The sequence below is a fragment of the Plecotus auritus genome (assembly GCF_963455305.1).
Source record: "Plecotus auritus genome assembly, chromosome: 8".
NCBI classification, from domain to species: domain Eukaryota; kingdom Metazoa; phylum Chordata; class Mammalia; order Chiroptera; family Vespertilionidae; genus Plecotus; species Plecotus auritus.
The window spans coordinates 175,484,516-175,502,180 of NC_137782.1; the positions used below are offsets into that span (position 1 = coordinate 175,484,516).

The 17,665-nt window shown below is 49.2% G+C and overlaps 2 protein-coding genes across 20 annotated transcripts in view; one reads left to right on the top strand and one right to left on the bottom strand.

Moving 5' to 3' along the window:
• Positions 1-488: 488 nt before the first annotated feature.
• The window catches only part of TPO (thyroid peroxidase), a gene marked incomplete at its 5' end in the record, with an annotated part of 445,236 nt that continues 428,059 nt past the window's right edge, over positions 489-17,665 (bottom strand). Inside the window, one exon of the transcript XR_013961373.1 lies at positions 489-675. The remainder of the gene's footprint in view (positions 676-17,665) is intronic.
• Positions 8,205-17,665, top strand: part of MYT1L (myelin transcription factor 1 like) — a 297,774-nt gene continuing 288,313 nt past the window's right edge. For 9 of the 19 annotated variants that reach the window (XM_080683276.1, XM_080683263.1, XM_080683269.1 and 6 more), the window contains exon 1: positions 15,751-16,101. The gene's annotated coding sequence lies outside the window, so the exon portion shown is untranslated. Of the gene's footprint in view, positions 8,395-9,360; positions 9,823-15,548; positions 15,729-15,749; positions 16,102-16,197; positions 16,249-17,665 lie in introns of those variants that run through there. The other 10 variants (XM_080683277.1, XM_080683265.1, XM_080683274.1 and 7 more) reach the window with 7 other exon arrangements.

Below are 17,665 nucleotides of genomic sequence, written 5' to 3' on the forward strand. Positions count from 1 at the left end.
TCTCCCTTCCACTCTCTCTAAGAGTCAATGAAAAAATAGCCTCGGTTGAAGATTAACAACAACAACAAAATGCTAACTTTCCTTCTCTACCTTTTCAGAAAGGGTTAAGTAATTTGGGGAATTCAGAAATTCTAAACGAACGAGGTATTTACTAAACCATGCACACCATTCCCAGGAATTGGGGCTTCTCCTCTGACAATCTCCCCGCCTTTCACGCGAAACAACGCCGGCCCCAGAGCCGCCTGCATCCCACCGAGCCCCGGCGAAGGCCTCCCCCAGGAGCAGCTGTGCGGGCAGAGCAGGGAGGAAAGAGGAAAACGGAATTCCCCGCCTGGCAGATGCCTGACCCCGATGTGGACCAGGCCCGTGTGACACGAGGAAGGCTAGTGTCTCATGGGGTCCCCTCCCAAAGTGCCGCTCAGCAAACCCCACGGCCCCACCTGCTTCTGGAGCCTCTTAACATGTCTCAGCTGTTAAAAAAAATACACTTTTTATTGATTTCAGAGAGGAAGGGAGAGGGAGAGAGAAACATCAATGATGAGAGAGAATCATTGATTAGCTGCCTCCTGCACGCCCCCTACTGGGGATGGAGCCCACAACCCGGGCATGTGCCCTGACGGGGAATCGAACCGTGACCTCCTGGTTCATAGGTCGACGCTCCACCACTGAGCCACACTGGCCGGGCTAAGGTCTTATATAATGACGTTACCTTGACGCAGGGGTGGGAAACACCCACCCTGTGGGCCATACAGGGCTGGCAAAATCACCTGGTCTGGCCCTGCCAAGGCATCAGGGGTGAGTTAATTCAATGCCTGACCAAAGAGAGCAGGCCAATTATTAAGCTGGTACGTTTGTATGGCCTGCAAAGGATGTCATAAATATCTCAGTGGCCTTTGGCAGGAAAAAGGTTCCCCGCCCCTGCCTTAGAGCGAGACTCCATCCAGGGACATTTACGGGGGGAAAGGTGGCTCTTGGAGACTTAAAAACGAAGGCCCTGAGGGATGAGTCCGAAATGGCGGAACCAGCGTGAGGGTCACACGGGAGTAACTGGAGTCTGGTGGCCCCGAGCTGACCCAGCAGGTCACGCCCTCCGCCTCCTAGCGGCTGCTCCGTGTTCTGGGCAGGAACTTGCCTCCCTCCTCTGTCCTCTCTCTTCTACATGCCTTGGAAGCATACACGCGTGTATGGAGTCTGTTTAGCTGTGCTTCAGTGGTGTTCGTACAGGAGACTGAGTGAGAGGTGAGCCGTGGCTCACCCAGTGGCCCTGCCATCGGAGTGTGGATTGGACGTGAGCCCTTCCCCAGGGCACAGCTTCATCCTGAATCCACCCCTTCCCCAGGCCAAGGCTCCATCCCGAATCCACCCCGGCTGCTTCCTGCTGCTCCCCAGCCACCCCGTCAGGAAGGGGAGGGCTGACGTCGCCCAGGTGAATGCTCGGTTTCTGTCGGTTCCAGGGCTCATTTCCATTTGTCTTTCACGTGCCAGCGGCTCGCCATCTGTAGAGTCCTCGCTGCTGCTCAGCTCGGAGCCAGGGTTCACTGAGACTGTGGGCTACGTCGCGATCTGGGGCGGCAGCGACTCCAGACAACAAAAGGGCCGCAAGCGCCCTGTGCAATAGAGGGCGTTGGGCCAGGAGGCTCAGCCCTGAAGTTACAAATAACAGGAGTCCTCAGACTCGGGGGAGTACGTTACAGGACTTCCGTCCTGTTTGTGTAATTCCTTACACTAGAATATCCGACAGCGAGGAAATAGAATGTTTAGTATCACTTTGTTTCAAGGATGACCTATGCTAGTAAACGGTTCTAAAAAAAATCTGATTTTTCTAAACTGTGTTTATCTACATATTGGACTCGTCTCACATGCATGTCTAACTTGCGGATATTTATGTAATATCCAGGATTGAATAAAAGAGAGAGACACACAAAATAACCCGAATAATGTCAGCCACACAGACGCCTGTGTCAGCAAGAGCAAAGCCACGTGCAGCGTGAGGGGGGTCACGCGGGAAGCGTGGGCGGCTTCGAGGAGCAGACGGACTCACTGACCACCACTGAGGACACAGGGAGCTCAGACTCGGGGAGACAAGGCGGCGGGGCCAGCCCAGAGCTGGGGGAGCCTGGAAATAAACATCCCGGAGCCTCCAGAAACCAACAACGCCCTGACACGCCTTGATTTCCTTCTGGTGAGACACAACATTAATGCAACGTGTTCAAATGCAGACATCTGGGGGGATGGAGGCCCTTTTGCAGTATTTTATATGGGGAACAACGCTTGTGAATGCTGTTGTTGGCGTGCATCTCAGCGGGATCATGTTTTACAAAAGGGCAAAGTATCCTGGGCTCACTTTTAAAATAAAGGTTTTAATTGTGCATATTTATTATGCTTCGAAAGTTGTTGCCATCTTAGCACAAAAAATGGCACTTTTATATCTGACTAGAGGCACAGCACCGGTGGGGTCCCTCGGCCTGGCCTGCAGGGATCAGGCCAAAACCCGCTCTCCAACATGTGGACCGAAGGGTCCCGGATTGCGAGAGGGCACAGGCCAGGCTGAGGGACCCACCGGTGCACGATCAGGGCCGGGGAGGGGCCGTGGGAAAGCTCGTCCAGCCCGTCTCGCCCAGTCCCGATGGCCAGACCCTAGCAGCAGCGAACCTACCCGTCTGAGTGTCTGCCCCCTGGTGGTCAGTGAGCGTCATAGTGACTGGTCCAATGGTCGAATGGTCAAACGGTCAGACATTTAGCATATTAGGCTTTTATTACATAGGATATCTTTCTATGTTCTTTTATTTCATTTTTTAAAAATATATTTTTATTGATTTAAGAGAGGAAGGGATAGGGAGAGAAACATCAATGACGAGAGAGAATCATTGATTGGTTCCCTCCTCCTGCATACCCCCTACTGGGGATTGAGCCCGCAAGCCAGGCATACGTCCTTGACCAGAATTGAACCCGGGACCCTTCAGTCCGCAGGCTGAGCCAAACCGGCTGGGGCTTATTTCATTTTTATTGTTTATCACTAGGCTAGAAATATTATGTCAGAGTCATATTTTAGGGGGCAAAATGAAGGCATTAAAATAAACCTAGCCACAGCACCTCCAAAATATATTCCTTTGATATATATTTTTTTTTCATTTTTAGAAAGTGATTTGAGAGAGAGAGGGAGGGAGAGAGAAAAACAACACATTGATGTGAGAGAGAAACATTGCCCGCTGCTGCCTGGCGGACCTGGGGATTGAACCCGAAACCAAGATGTGTGCCTGACCAGGAATCGAACCGGCGACCTGGACAGGAATGCAGGCTGGACACCCCCTTCCTCAGAAGTCTGCCACCTGGAAGCTTGTGGGCTTCTGGCTGGTGCCTCAGGCTTTTTATGTGACACTCTCCCCCCGCCACCCCCCCCCCCCCCCCCCCGCCGCCCTTTCCAACTGCTTTCCAATTCAGGATGCGGGCTGGCTGGCGTCAGGACCGCAGCCTTGGTCCTCGGTGCCCTCAGGGGTGGGCACATTTTAAATGCGGCTCTGTGATAGTTCCCTGGCTCTCCTTCCTCGGTCTCTGTTCCTGGATCCCTTCTTGTAGGATCTTCTAATAGTTTTACCCCCTTTTCCATCTTTTTGTTCTACTTTATAGGAAATTTCACAACTTTCTTACAATCTTCCTATGGGACTTTAACAATATTTTTTATTGATTGTATTTTTTGAGAGAGAGAGAGAGAGAGAGAGAGAGAGAGAGAGAGATTGACTTGCTGTTCCACTTATTTGTGCATCACCGGCTGGTTCGTGTAGGTGCCCTGACCAGGGACGGGACACGCTGAGCTGAGCTACGGGCCGGCCCTCCCCGTAGGACTTTGTATAACCTTCTGTCCAATGTTAAATTCAAGGGAACATGTTGGCTCTTCGAATCCCTTCCTGTTTACACGAATTCTCGTTCTTACTTTAGAGGTGCGTGGCCTTCTCTTATTGTCTTGAAGATATCACTGTTCAAACGATGCCTCTGTAGCTTTTATTTCCCAAGGACCCCTGCCTTTTCCTTTTCGGTGGTTGGGGTCCGCGCCTGTTTCCGAGGCTCTTCCCCGACCCCCACCCTCCCCTCTCCCCGGGAGGCGGAGGCAGGTGGGAGGGGGCGACGCTGCTTGTGGGCTCCATGCGGGTCCGTGCAGGGCAGCGGGGCGGCTGAGCGCTTCTTTAGGGACCCGGACCCAGGACCAGCGTTCTTTCTCTGAGATTCTCATTCTTCTCAGGACAAAGTCTTCCAAGTCCGTCCGCCAGGACTCCCGGAGGAAGGCTGGGGCTCGCCCTCACTGGGGTCGGGGTCCAGCTCACTGCCCGCCTCTGGGTCTTGACACCCACCCCGTCTCCAGAGCCAAGCGCAGGCTCCCACCAGCTGTGGGAGGGCCCGCCATCACCTGCGGCGAGGAGTCGGATCTACAAGGAACGGACTCCCCTCCAGGACCTTCCAACCTGCCTCTGACCCAGCCCCTCCTGGCCTGGGAGGGCAGGGACCCCTGGCTTCCGCCTCTCTGAGGGTCTGTGGCCAAGTCCACCCTCTGGGGCTGCCCGCAGGCGGGACTCCACCAGCAGGAGCAAGGAAGGTGGCCAGAAGTCCACAGGCTGGTTAAGATAAGGAATTTCTTCTCTTTATTTTTATTGATGTCAGGGAGGAAGGGAGAGGGAGAGAGAGAAACATCAATGATGAACGAGGATCATGGATCGGCTGCCTCCTGCCCGCCCCACACTGGGGATACAGCCCACAACCTGGGCCTGTGCCCCGACCGGAATCAAAGGGTGATCTCCTGGTTCCTAGGTCGACGCTCCACCACTGAGCCACGCTGTTTTTATTTTTTTTAATATTGTCCCTTCCTGCTCAGAATGGCCTTGGTTTCATTTTCATAAAATGTTCAGATCTCCTTTTCAAACAAGCGGCCTGTGGAGAGGATTTAGATTGGTTCCAGGGAGGATGGGGACTGGTAGTGTCACTTCTGTGTTCAAGAGCTCGTGCGTTTTTCCTGAATCTTCGCTCAGATCTCTTCGTCTTCAGAGAGCATTCCATTGGCTCCTGGGCTGCTGAGAGGCTTGCTCTGTACCCCAACTCCGTGTTTCAACTATGAAAACAGGCGTGTAGGATGCCAGACTGAAATGGTCAGAAATGTGTACGTATGCCTTTACTTTAGCGACGACCCATAAAAACCAACCGAGATGTTCCTGTCAAGCCCCTGCTGGCCTGGTTTTCCCTTCTTCACGGATTCCCAATGAAATAGAAGCCAGTGGGTCTCTGGTTTATTTCTTTGTTTCCACGCTGACGTTCTATTTTTAAAAACTTCATCTTTATTGTTGCAAGTATTACAGATGTCCTGTTTTTTGTTTTTTTTCCTATTGACCCCCGGCCACCCCATACCTGCCCCTCCCAGGCCTTCATACACTATTATTGTCTGTGTCCACGGGTTAGGCATATATGCATATACATTCCCCAGTTCATCTCTCCCCCCACCACCCACCCCCCGCCGTCCTGCTGAAATTTGTCAGTCTGTTCCATGCTTCTATGTCTCTGGATCTCTTTTGTTCATCAGTTTATGTTGTTCATTAGATTCCACGAGTGAGATCATGTGATACTCGTCTTTCTCTGACTGGCTTATTTTGCTTAGCATAATGCTCTCCAGGTCCCTCCATGCTGTTGCAAAGGGCAAGAGATCCTCTTTTTTTTTTTTTTTTTACTGCTGCGTAGTATTCCATGGTGTAAATGTATCACAGCTTTTTCACCCACTCAAATACTGATGGGCACTTGGGCTGTTTCCAGATCTTAGCGATTGTAAATTGCGCTGCTATGAACATAGGGGTGCGTACATTCTTTCTGATTGGTGTTTTGGTTTCTTAGGAAATATTCCTAGAAGTGGGATCGCTGGGTCAAATGGCAGCTCCATATTTAATTTTTTGAGGAAACTCCATATTGTTTTCCGTAGTGGCTGCACCAGTCTGCGTTCCCACCAGCAGTGTGTTAGGGTTCCCTTTACTCCACATCCTCGCCTGCACTTGGCGTTTGTTGATTTGTTGATGGTAGCCATTCTGACAGATGTGAGATGGTACCTCACTGTCGTTTTAATTTGCATCTCTCTGATGATTAGTGACTGAGCATTTTTTTTCATATGTCTCCTGGCCATCTGTATGTCCTCTTTGGAGAAGTGTCTATTCAGGTCCTTTGCCCAAGCCCCTGGCTTCTACCAGCATTATCATTACAAACTCATAAGCTAAGAAGTATAAGTCCCCTTTTTCCAAGTAACTAGAATAGTTGTGAGAATATTAGGCAGATGACATAAGGGTGAAAAGTGTGACATAAGGACTCCAGATACAAAATAATTCAGAGACTGGAGATGAGAAGGTAGAGATGGTTTGGAAAGACTCAGGGAAGACTTGGGTATTTGTGAATCTAATGGGCCACCATGAGTGAAATGAACAGTGCTTATTTTTATAAAATTTCAGATCATGTTCTTCAAATTAGGAACTTGGGGATGAGATAAATATCTTTTATTCATTCTCTTAGTTTGCAGGCTGATCATCGAAATCTTAAATTCTCAGAATTACATTTGCTATACTTTATTTATCTATTTTGCCCAAAAAAATGACCAGCTGTATAAAATCAGGCCAACTCTATAAAAAGCATAAGCTTGCTATAAAACCTGGATGTGGGTGCTTTGGCACCCTATTACTCCAGACTCCTCCAGTATCTGTTCACAGGCGACAGAGTATCAGTCCCAGATGATGCAGAGGCACTTCCTTGAGATCCAAGGTCATGGCCTGCCCTTTCTCATCCAGCCAGTTCCCCTTGGTTACGCAGCCCCGCCCCTCTCCCCTTAGCTGCGCTCCATAGCGCCTCTTCCCTGTGAGGTGACCCCATTTCTCCCTGCACCTTATTCCTTGTCTCCGTTGCTACTGAAGCGCTCTACAGATGTTTTGATGAGTTGAAGCCAATTCCTTATAATGAAAACAGGTTTCCCACCTTCATATGTACATTTTAATAAAATATCCATTATCTCATATAGGTCTCACTCAGAGAGTTGATATGGAAGTATTTTACAGTAATAATATACTGTATATTCAAACCATACACTGCTCACTATTTGACCTAAAGCTCTAAGTCTTCCTGTATGTTCTATTCTGTTTATTTTGTACCGGCTGCTTTGTCCTTCATGAGGGGGACTCTCCTTGTGCTGCACACACAGTCCTGGGCCAGTGGGAGTTCTCCACTCCACGGCGCCCACACCACCACTCCACGGCGCCCACCCATCCCAGGGGCTGCCTGGTACCAGCCTGGCTGCCCAGGAGCTTGGGCCGGGGCCTTGGACACAGGAGTATGTGGCTCCCATTTTCCCCACTGACTGCAAACGACCTCTATTCTGTGCTCCACAGAACATCGGATGTGGTTCCCAATCCACTGAGAAAGCTGCAGACGTCCTTGGTTCTGTGTGTGTGTGTGTGTGTGTGTGTGTGTCAGAGAGAGGGAGAGGGAGTGGGAGAACGAGGGAGAGAGAGAGAGAGGGAGATGGAGACAGAGGGAGAGGGAGGGCGAGAGAGAGAGAGAGAAAGGGAGAGGGAGAGGAAGGAGAGAGGGAGGGGGAGAGGGAGAGAGGGGAGGCTGCAGCTGCACCGCATGCTGAGTGGAGCCTCCATTAGGGCAGCTCTATTGATTTCTGGTTCTCACTGCAGCTCGGGGCTCGAGTGCAGGGGGAAACAGGATCACATCCCAGAGACAGGAATCACTAAGGGCAAACATAAGTCTGCGCCGTTTCCCATGAAAACCATCCATCTGTTCCTGAAAGGAATGAAACAGGGGACATTGAAATGGCAAAACGGGAAGATCGTTAATAGCAGAGTGAACTATGTATAGGAAAGGTAGAGGGCAATGAATTCAGAAAATAAAACCCTGGTTCAGAACAGCAAGCTATTTTTTATGAGATAATAATGGTCTAATTTTCAGAATGCCTTAAAAGAAACACCTGAACCATTTGACAGAGGTATTGAAAAGCATAGTTTCTTTTTGGGGTCATCTTAAAGCTCTGCCTGAGCATTTTGTGAAAGAAAACGGAAGCCAGAGCTTTATCTATCACATGTTGTTGGACTGCTGCACCGGTTAGCCAGCCCTCAGCTTTCTATTTCTGCGGCCCCGTGTTGCATAATATCTGGGCTACAGTCGCAGGCGGGTGGCGAGCGTTTGCGACAGAAATAGGTTCCTTCCGAGGCTGCCTTTCAGGGCCCAGCTGGGAGCCCGGGAGCAGAGGGAGAGCTCTCGGCCGGTCTGTGCCGGGATGTGGTTAGGAATTCTTCCACTCGGCATAAACGCGTCGGCGCCGTCTCCCAGGCAGCCTGAGTGTATTACTGGCCCTCCTACCCCCAAAGACAGGCAGAGGTGAGTCCAGCTGCACAGTAATGGGGTTGTCGGGCAGGCAGTCGGCATGTAAGCGGCAGAAAACGACAAGCGTGGAACGGTCCACTGCCAGCTCCCCGATCACACACATGTGCACACACGCACGCACACACAGACACACACACACACACAGTCACACACACGCTCCCCCACCAGCTGGCTGCGGGAAAAAGGGCGATACCTTTTAAAAAAACACCACCAGAGGCTGTGAGCCATTATTAGCAGGAGCTCTATCGAGCGTGCTTGCCAGACAGCCAGCAGAGCCGGCTCCGTCCCGCCCAGACATGTGCCATTTTCATTTTAATCAGCCACGCAGGATGGCTGCTGATTCATTTTGCGGGACGTCCCCCCGGGAGGGAGCCGAGGTGGAAGCCGCGGTGCGAGCTGCTGGGGCATCAGCGCGGACAGACAGGGCGTGCGCGGGGACAGCGCAGAGAGAGGCTTCGGCTCGCCGCGCCCCACATGCCAACATGGCCACTGCGGCATCCTCCATGCATCCGAGTCCATCCCAGAAAACACGGGAGAGAAAGAAAAAACGGTCACATCTCATTGCATTATCCAGCCACGCCCCCAACACAGACACACACACACACACACACACACACACACACACACACACACAGGCCACAGAATGCCTTGAAATTCTCGTTTTCCTCACGGCCACTGTAAAATGCAACCCCCTCCCCCTCTCTTTCTATTTACCTGGTCACTAGCCGGGGTGGTTTACCTGATTTAGCTGGAGACTTTGATTTGTGGGATTGACAACCTTATTATGCAGTGAGCTTATTATTGATATTATTCTGCTCTCGGTTGCCATGGCCACCTTGTGAGACACATTCAATTTTCTCTCTTCCATCATCATTATCCATGAGGCCATCTGTTGTGGAAAATGAATTCAGCCTCATTTGCATGACTGATAAGCAATTTTTTTTTTTATCTATTTAACAGAAGGTCATATGCCGGGGATTTGGAGCTCGTGAAAAAAAAAAAAAAAAGTGGAGAAAAGCCTCTGGAGGCTGAGTGGGAGCGCGCGGGGATGTGTGTGGAAGTAAAACAGATCCCTCAGGCCCTGCCGCCAGCCTCGCGCTGCATTTGTCACTCCTGCCCGGCGACATTTTCTCCCTGAGCTGAAACGGGGAGCGCTTCCCGCAGTCTGCGCGAAGCCCCAGTCCCCCGCTCGTGGTTGGTGGGTGTCTCTCACTTTTTGTTCCCTGGACTTTGGGTTCTAATACCAATACCCACTGAAGACAAGAGCAGCCCTCCCGCAGCTCAGCTCAGCTCGTGGCAGGCTGTCCTCCTCGTCCTTCCAGCTGGCGGGAGCAGGCTTCCTTCTCTCGGGTGTTTTCCGAGCTGCACAGTCGCCCCAGCGGAGCGTGTCTCCCTCGCGAGCGGCTGTGGTCATGTTGTGAGGTATGTGGTCTGCGTTAGGTGGACGCTGTGGACGCGGCGGCAGGGGCTGTGTGGCCGCGGAGCCGGGCTTTGCTGCAGTGCCTATTGTCTGCTCCATTTTCAGGCTCTCTCGCCAGCGTGGCTGGGAGCTGCCATGTGCCTGGGCCGGGAGCTGGAGACCCGCAGAAGGCTCTTTTTAAAGCAGAATGGGCTTTAGGTTGCATGCCTTAACCGTGATGTTGTTGATGCAAAAACTTGCTGCATGGACAGAAGTTGGATGATATGCAGATATTGAAACAAACACTTCCCAGAGACTTTGCTGGATTACTTTCCATTACAAAGAAAGCAAGTTGTTTTTATAGAGCCTGTTGAAACATGAAATATCCCTGACACAATGCCGTATTTGCCTAATGAAAAGAAAGCTGACTGACATGGATTAAATTGACCAACTCAAAGTTTTTAACTATAACCTAAATGAAGTTCATAATAATGAAACGATATTTAATGTATAACAGAAATGTGTCTTTCAATGCAACTTGAATTTATAAACTGAAAATTCAACTGCAAGCTGTAGCTTCAAGGTAAATCAAAATAAGGTAAAATATGTATGTGAACATTCATGACAGCTATTTAAAATACAGAGCTCTGATTTTGAATTCAGTACTAATTTAGCCTTGACAATTTTCATACCACTAAAACTATATAACCTATAGGATATTGTTTATTTAGACTGAAATATTTTTGTAATAAGAGCTTTTTGTGTTTGTATTTTTCACTCCACCACATTAACTTCCTAGACAAAAGTATATACCACCATCCTTACAGACACAAGGGAGTCTTTCTAATTGTTCAACTTCATAAAAGTGATAACTTACAAAAATTTGATTATTTTAAGACTAAAAATATTTTTGCCCAATAATCCTTTTTGTAAACAAGTTCTATTTCATCTCTTTAAGTTTCTGCCTCTCAAAAACTTTGAGTCCAGTGTTGGTTGTATATTAGGCATGGCACTTAGTGACACATTTCAGGATAAAGGACGTTTGTTTTTTTCTAACTGACCTGAAGGGAAGTGCATGATTCTATCACCTGGAGTGTGACAACTCAGCTGGTTGAAATTCTCCTTGAAGTTGTGCTGTGTAAGGCATGCTCTCCATGAAAGACAATGGACCAGGGCCCCTTCGTTTGTGTCACCGTTTTTCACTTGATGGCACTTTTTAAAACTCTTGCCACAGTATCGCAGACTTCCCACAAGCAAGAGCAGCTGTTATATAATCCTTCCTTTTTTTAATCAGCCATTTTTTTTATATATATTTCAGCTGGAGTCTTAGGGAAGTAATTTCATTTTAAGTATTCATTTCACACTTAGAAAGTTCAAAAACAGGGAAAGCCTGTAGTTCCTGAAGATGACTTAAAATGACATCACTCTCCTCAGAGGACCGCAGCTGAAGCATCAGCAGTGGGATCCCTGGATCCATATCCAAATACAAAAACCAGGATGCTGTCGCCTTTGGCCAGGGCAGGAGCTTTAGACTGTGAAGCAGAACTGTCAACTCCTGACAAGCCAGGAGGGAGCACCGCTGATTCCCCTCCCCCTCCCGTAAGGAGAGTTAATTACCCATCTTGGTCGGACTCTTCCTTGCCTCCCTGACACTGGCTGCTGCTAATTCACTGATTAATCTCATTAATGTGATTAGCGTAGGATTTGGAGTTGGTGCCCATTGTTCTGTAGACGGTGCCATTCAGCCCGAGTACTTGCCACCTCATTCAGTTTTGTGCCATTTTTCAAAGGCTGCTTGAGTGAGCTATTGTGAGCCAGGCTCCTCGCCGGTCCCTTCAGCACCGGGAGCTGTCCGCTCTGGCTGCAAGGACCCTCAGCAGCCACTGCCTGCCTCTAGCTCATGGCAGGGCGAGAACGGCTCACTCTGGCGCCTTGACTGTCCGCAGGCCGGCAGTAGGAGCAGCTTCTCTGGGAATGCTGGGTGTTTTAAAGATGGTGGCAGAAAAGATATGCAATCTCTACATCTTTATTTTGCGTACAGAATTTTTGCCCTACTTTCCAAACGACCAAACAGAACGTGATTTCATTACACTGACTTGCCTATGTCTGATTGTGAGTAAAACCCTGTCAACACGATGGGGACATGCCTTCTCCAGGGGAGTATATATGTGTGATGGAGATGCATGTAACCGGCGAAAATGTTTTATTTTTGAAAAGATGAGCAAGGATGATCAAGATGGACCAGTCAGGCAGAAAGTAAACATGCAGCATAAATTTCAACTTCTCTCGAGTCACACTTGCATCCTCCAGCCAAACTTAGGCCAATTTCATAAATTTGTGTTAGAAGCTGAGATTAAGGAGGAGGCCCCATGATTTGTGACCATGTATGTGTGGTATCCAAAAAATCCTACGGGAACAGGAACACACCATTTCCTTTTGGGTAATACAAGCAGTATAGCGTGATTTTAAGAAAATGAGGGTATTTTCAATGTACTGTGTTCATTGTTCCTGTCGTAGCTTTCACCTACCATTTATTTTTTACTCTTTTGTGAATGTTTATATTTCACACCTTACTATTGAATATGCCCAATTATTTCACTGATGATTTATGTCTGTTTTCTGTGCCAATTTTCAATCAATTAGGGAACATAAATAAAATACTTTGCAACTTCAAAGCTTTTCAAAGTTTTTCTATTTGTTAAATTTATGTCTAATATTTAAAATTTAGAATTAATAATCTGATTTGATTTTCATTTTCTTTTAGAAATACTTTACGTGTGATAAAAATGCAGTCGCTTCTCTGTGAAAAATTTACTTTGTTGCCCAAGTAATATTTCTGAAGTCACCCATGTGAGCTAGGTTCCCAGTTCTACCTGTAAGATACTCTAATTTGAGGGAAAGGTGTGATTTTTAAAAACACCCTGGGTCATCTGAAACACTTTGCTTATGTAGTATACATTTTTGTGGCTCCATTTTAGCTTCAGACCTAAAATCTTACTGATTCTTAAGTATTGTATATTAAGAAGCCCAGGCAGTGGCACAGGGGACTAGGGAGGTGCAATCGGGCGATGCACCCTGCTCTGACCTGGAGTGAGGCCCGGCTGGATGGCCCCTTCGGTCCATGGCTGGAATTTCCAATCAATGACCAGTTTTTCAAATGCATCTGGCACTTTCCCATGAAGTTTACCTGGATGCAAAGCCTCACCAGAACCCTGTCCAGGAAGCCAGTGGACGGCAAACTCAGAAAGAGAGACCTCCAGTTTGGCTAAATGTTTATAACTAAATTACCACATATCGTAATTTAATTGCAACAGTGTTATGCATCTTCTTATTTTAAGATTCTAAAAATGCCCTCTCCGTCATTGTTTTCTTTGGGGGAGGAGGGATGTGTAGCATTCTTTTGAAGGGAGCAATGGAGGATAAACTTGAATAAAAACTTGAGAATAATTACCACGTTTTTCACCAAGTTAAGTTTCATCTCACTGTAGTCTTCACCATGATATTAACCTACATCATTTCAAATTACACTAAAGAGATGAGATACCACAAACTTAAAGGAGTATGCATGTCTATAATTTTTAAATTTTTCATTTTGAAGTTGCAGGGGGTAAATCACATCCAAGTATCATATGTGGCTGATACAAAACCATTTTAAACTGGCATACCCCACACGTTAGAAATAGTGCCCATAATGACTCTAACTTGTACAGGCATCACACTAACCGCTCTACTCTTGTAGTAACTGTATGATTTTCCTGGTGCCAGAGGAGTTCAGGTGGCAGCTATAGGTTTCCCATCACTAGGCTATACTTCAATGCAACGTGGTCTCAGTTTGGAGCATGCTTTGTGCCCTACCTTCTCTCTCTCTCTCTTCCTCCCTCTCTCTCTCTCCCCCCCCCCCTCCACTCCCTCTCTTTGGCTCTGGTCTGGCTGTCTCTGCCCCCGCTCCACGTCCCTAGCACCTGCATTGTTCCAGTGTGCACAATGACTTTCCCATGCCTGTTTCCACAATGAAACTGTTTGAAGCTTTGACATCCTAACGAGTCCTTGGGGCATCTGTAGAAATAATCAGAGATGGCAGAGGAGATGCACGCCAGGTGTGATGAAACGGGAGAGGAGGCACACGCTTGCCTATTAGTGGAGCAATACTGATCAGCGATGCCGTCCTGGCTATTCCGCTAGAACCCTGTCCTAACAGGTATCTCTTTAGAGAGCAGCCCTGCTCCCCACGTGGTGACGCTTGCAAGTTGCGAGGGGAGGGCAGTGTTTCAGCCTAAGAGTAAGGGGCATTGTGCCGGGAGGATGTGGGCACGGGCTCTCTGAGCGGCCGCCTTGCGGGCTGCAGGGGTCTCTGGCAGGGGTGAAGGGGCGGGGGACTGTCACCTTTGGAGTGACCGGATGTCTGGGCTCCACACGTCTGGCCAGAGGCTCGGGCTTCAGAACCACCTCTGAAGCCAGAATCAGGTGTTCCTGGTCACTCTGGACTCCTGCGTGCTGCCCCTCCCCCCGACGGGCTGGCGCTGTGCCCTGTGGAGGGCCCCTGTGGTCTGTCACGGTGGTGGCTCTGCCCAGGCCCCGGGGCGGATGGAGAGCAGACGTGTGGGGAGAGGGGATCAACACGTGCCATGGACTCTCCGGGGTGGAGACAGCCCTGCGGGCGTGCAGGAATAGGCTGTGGAGGGGGACTTGGCGTGGTGGCCACCAGCTCTCCTGCCTAAGGTACCTCTCCTTTGATTTAAAGCTTGCATGTGGTTTCCCGGTCGTGGCCACTTCCAGCTCCTCTGGATGACCTCTCGGTACTTCCCCAGAGCTGTCTCCTTGCCTGCCTCGCTTGGCTCTTATTGGATGACAGATTACAGCACTTCTAAAAATCGCATGGCTGGGTGTGCAAATGAGCCCACGGTGGGTCCTTCTCCGGGAGCTGCCCCCTTGTGTGCATGGCCGTGAGCACCGTGGTCTGCGTGCCGCCCGATTGTTATTAAACAGGAGTGCTCATGGCTCCGTCCAGGGGAGGGTGGGAGGTGCTAAGAGCCGCTATGATTTAACGTGGCCTTTCTATGTGGGGAGAGCTCTGAGCGGGGTCTGCAGGGAGCGTTGCCGCCGTAGTCAAACGTTTATTGCTGGACTCAAGGGCCATTTACAAATTCAGCACTTCTTTTAAACAGGAAAAATGCTAATGAGTCATACATCTATGTTCCCTTTTGTATTTCTGAAACCTAATTTGGTCTTGCCTCTTCAGATACAACTTTTTCTGATTTTTTTTCCCCCTTCAAACAATACTAAAAGGTTGATGATGTTGTAACTTTCTTAGGAAAACCGTTCTGTGTCTTTTGTTTTAAAAGAAAACGAGGAGAGCGTCTCACACTGAGACAGAACTTGGTGTGGCTGGCAACCTGAAGGAGGCTGGGAGTCGGTCCGCGTTAACGCTTGTGTAACCGCTCTCCCAGGAGGGCAGCAGGGCAGGCTCCCAACCTTTTTGTTTGTTTTGAGGCTGAGCGGCAGTCCCAGGTAAAACACCGTAGGTTCAGCTGACTTGGTGAGGTTTCTTTGGCCACAGCGTGAATTTACCATAACATCCGTGATGGGGGGGTATGTCTGGAAACGCTGCCTGGCCGGGAGCTGTGAACAGCCTGCCTCTGCTATTTACCGTTCTCCTCTATTCCATTAAATACGGCCCTGCACATGATACACATTCTGCTCTAGAGATTTAGGGGCCTGTGGGTACAATGTAAGAGCCATACAGCATGCATCCCAACCCTGCCCGACTGTGTGGCAAGCTATTTAATAAACAGGAAGGCTAGCGATTACTGGCTTAATCCACAGCCGAACCTTGAGAAATATCTAGCTTAGCCACGAAGTTCCCCCCCCAGGCAAGGGTTTGGGGAGATGGATGTGTGTTGTAGCGTTTAGTGGAGACAGCCCGAGCAGGGTAAGTCAGCAGCTCACGCTGGCGCTGCGGCCGTGGTCTCCCGGGGAGCACAGTGCTCACGCAGGGCTGGCCCTGGTCTGCGGCTGCCTGGCCACGGAGCCTGCAGCACGCATGCCCGCCCTCCCCGTCGCTTAGTGGTGTCAACTTATTAATTTCCATCTCCGACTTCAGGCCTGTTAGTTTCCTGTCGGAAAGCATTATGACTTTTGTCCATGTGGCAAAATAATTAGCATACAGATGAGCGGTGGCCGGGTCTGAGCCGAGCGAGGGATGTGCAGTGGGAAGTTGATTGGATGGATGGAGGACAAATGGTGGGCGTTCGGAAGCCGTAGAAGAGTTCCCCAGTCGCCGAGCAGGTGGGAGCATTTTCTGGGTGAGTCCCTGGGAGGGAAGGCGGGGTGGCCGTGGGGGGGCGGGGAGGGGGGGAGGCTGGCCCTGCCGGGGCCGGGTCTGCAGGCACTGTGCTGCCCGGACGACGTGGGCATGCGATTCTTCAGGTTTCTCCCTGCTGCTCCCTCAGGTAAATATGTCCTGTTCTCCTCGTTGTTTCTGAGCTTGGCTCCCCTTCCCAAAGTGGAGCGAAGTTCACCTCCGTGTGGTCAGCCACAAAAGAGCAGCGTGGCTGGGGGGGCGGAGGGCCACCCGTCTTCCCGTGCACGGGTCTGAAGTGGAAAGGGACTGTGTGGGGAGGACTGTTTTCAGGATTTTACAGCAGCCATTATTCAATGTGTTTAATTAATATTTTCTGGGACAGGGTACCGAGACCAGTAAAATTAGCAAATGTGGGTTCAGTGGCAGCCCAGCCATAATTAGTTTTGACTGGTATGTGTTTTTCCTGGCTGGAAGGAGATTTTTGGCTAATTTAACCAGCAACTTGCTGGAGATCGTGCGCCCTGAGCAGAAGTTTCTCTGGCTCTGTAGGCTCCACAGACAGGAAACAGGGATCAGCACAGCCTCTGGGACTCGAAGTGCTTGGGGGAAAATGGAGACGGTTTCTACAAGGCAGTCCTGGGAGTGAGAACTAAGTGTGGAGCCTGCTGGGGACCCCCTTCCCCATTGTCATGCACGCGTCCTTATAGAGTTCTGTGGCTGTACCAGTGCAATATGGTGTCTGGTCAATGAACTCCGTCTCGGGGAATTCGCTGATAAGGAGCTGGACCCTGCTCTCCTAACCCCTGCTCTCCTCAGAAGGGAAGGCTTTGCGTCGGGCTGACCTAATTATTTCGCCGGCTTCTGCAGTAGAAATGAGGTAGAAATGATTACCCTTTAACTGGCTATTTACAGTTTTCCTGAATATTGCAGAACACTGGTATTTGGCTTTTATTTTTAGGCTTTTTTTTTTTTTTTTTTTAAGGAGTTGCTTTACTTTAGCTGTTGGCTATACACAATGATAGTGAATCTTGGACAGAAAATGCAACTTTTTTGGAGGGTCATTTCTTCTGTTTAAAAAAACGATGCCTTTGCAGAAAAGAACACAGAAAATCCCTCCCTCAGTGAGCCTAGCCCCCAGACAGAGGATGTAGCAAACGTATTAGCCCTTCCTGGTGAGCCCTTCACACTTGGCTGTCATCACCTTCTCCCTCAGACCCAAGTTTCTAAACACTGACACTGATTTTTTTTTTTTTTTGCATAATAGGTGAATTCTTCATTTTCATACGAATGCATATACATGTACATACATCTAGCCTATTTTATTTTATAATTTGCTGGTAAACTAGAATGAAAAAAACAACAACACACAATTGAGTGTTTTTTTTTTTTTAACCCAAACAATATTTAATACCACAATGTTCTAAGACGGTGCCGTGTGATCCAGAGAAAAGTAAGTTTCCATTATTCCTCCGTTGCTGTATTTCACTGTGGAGCGGGGCCGAGCTCACTGTGATGAAAATAACTCCTTTCAGTTTTATGATGGGTTGCAAGTTTCTTGGGACAAA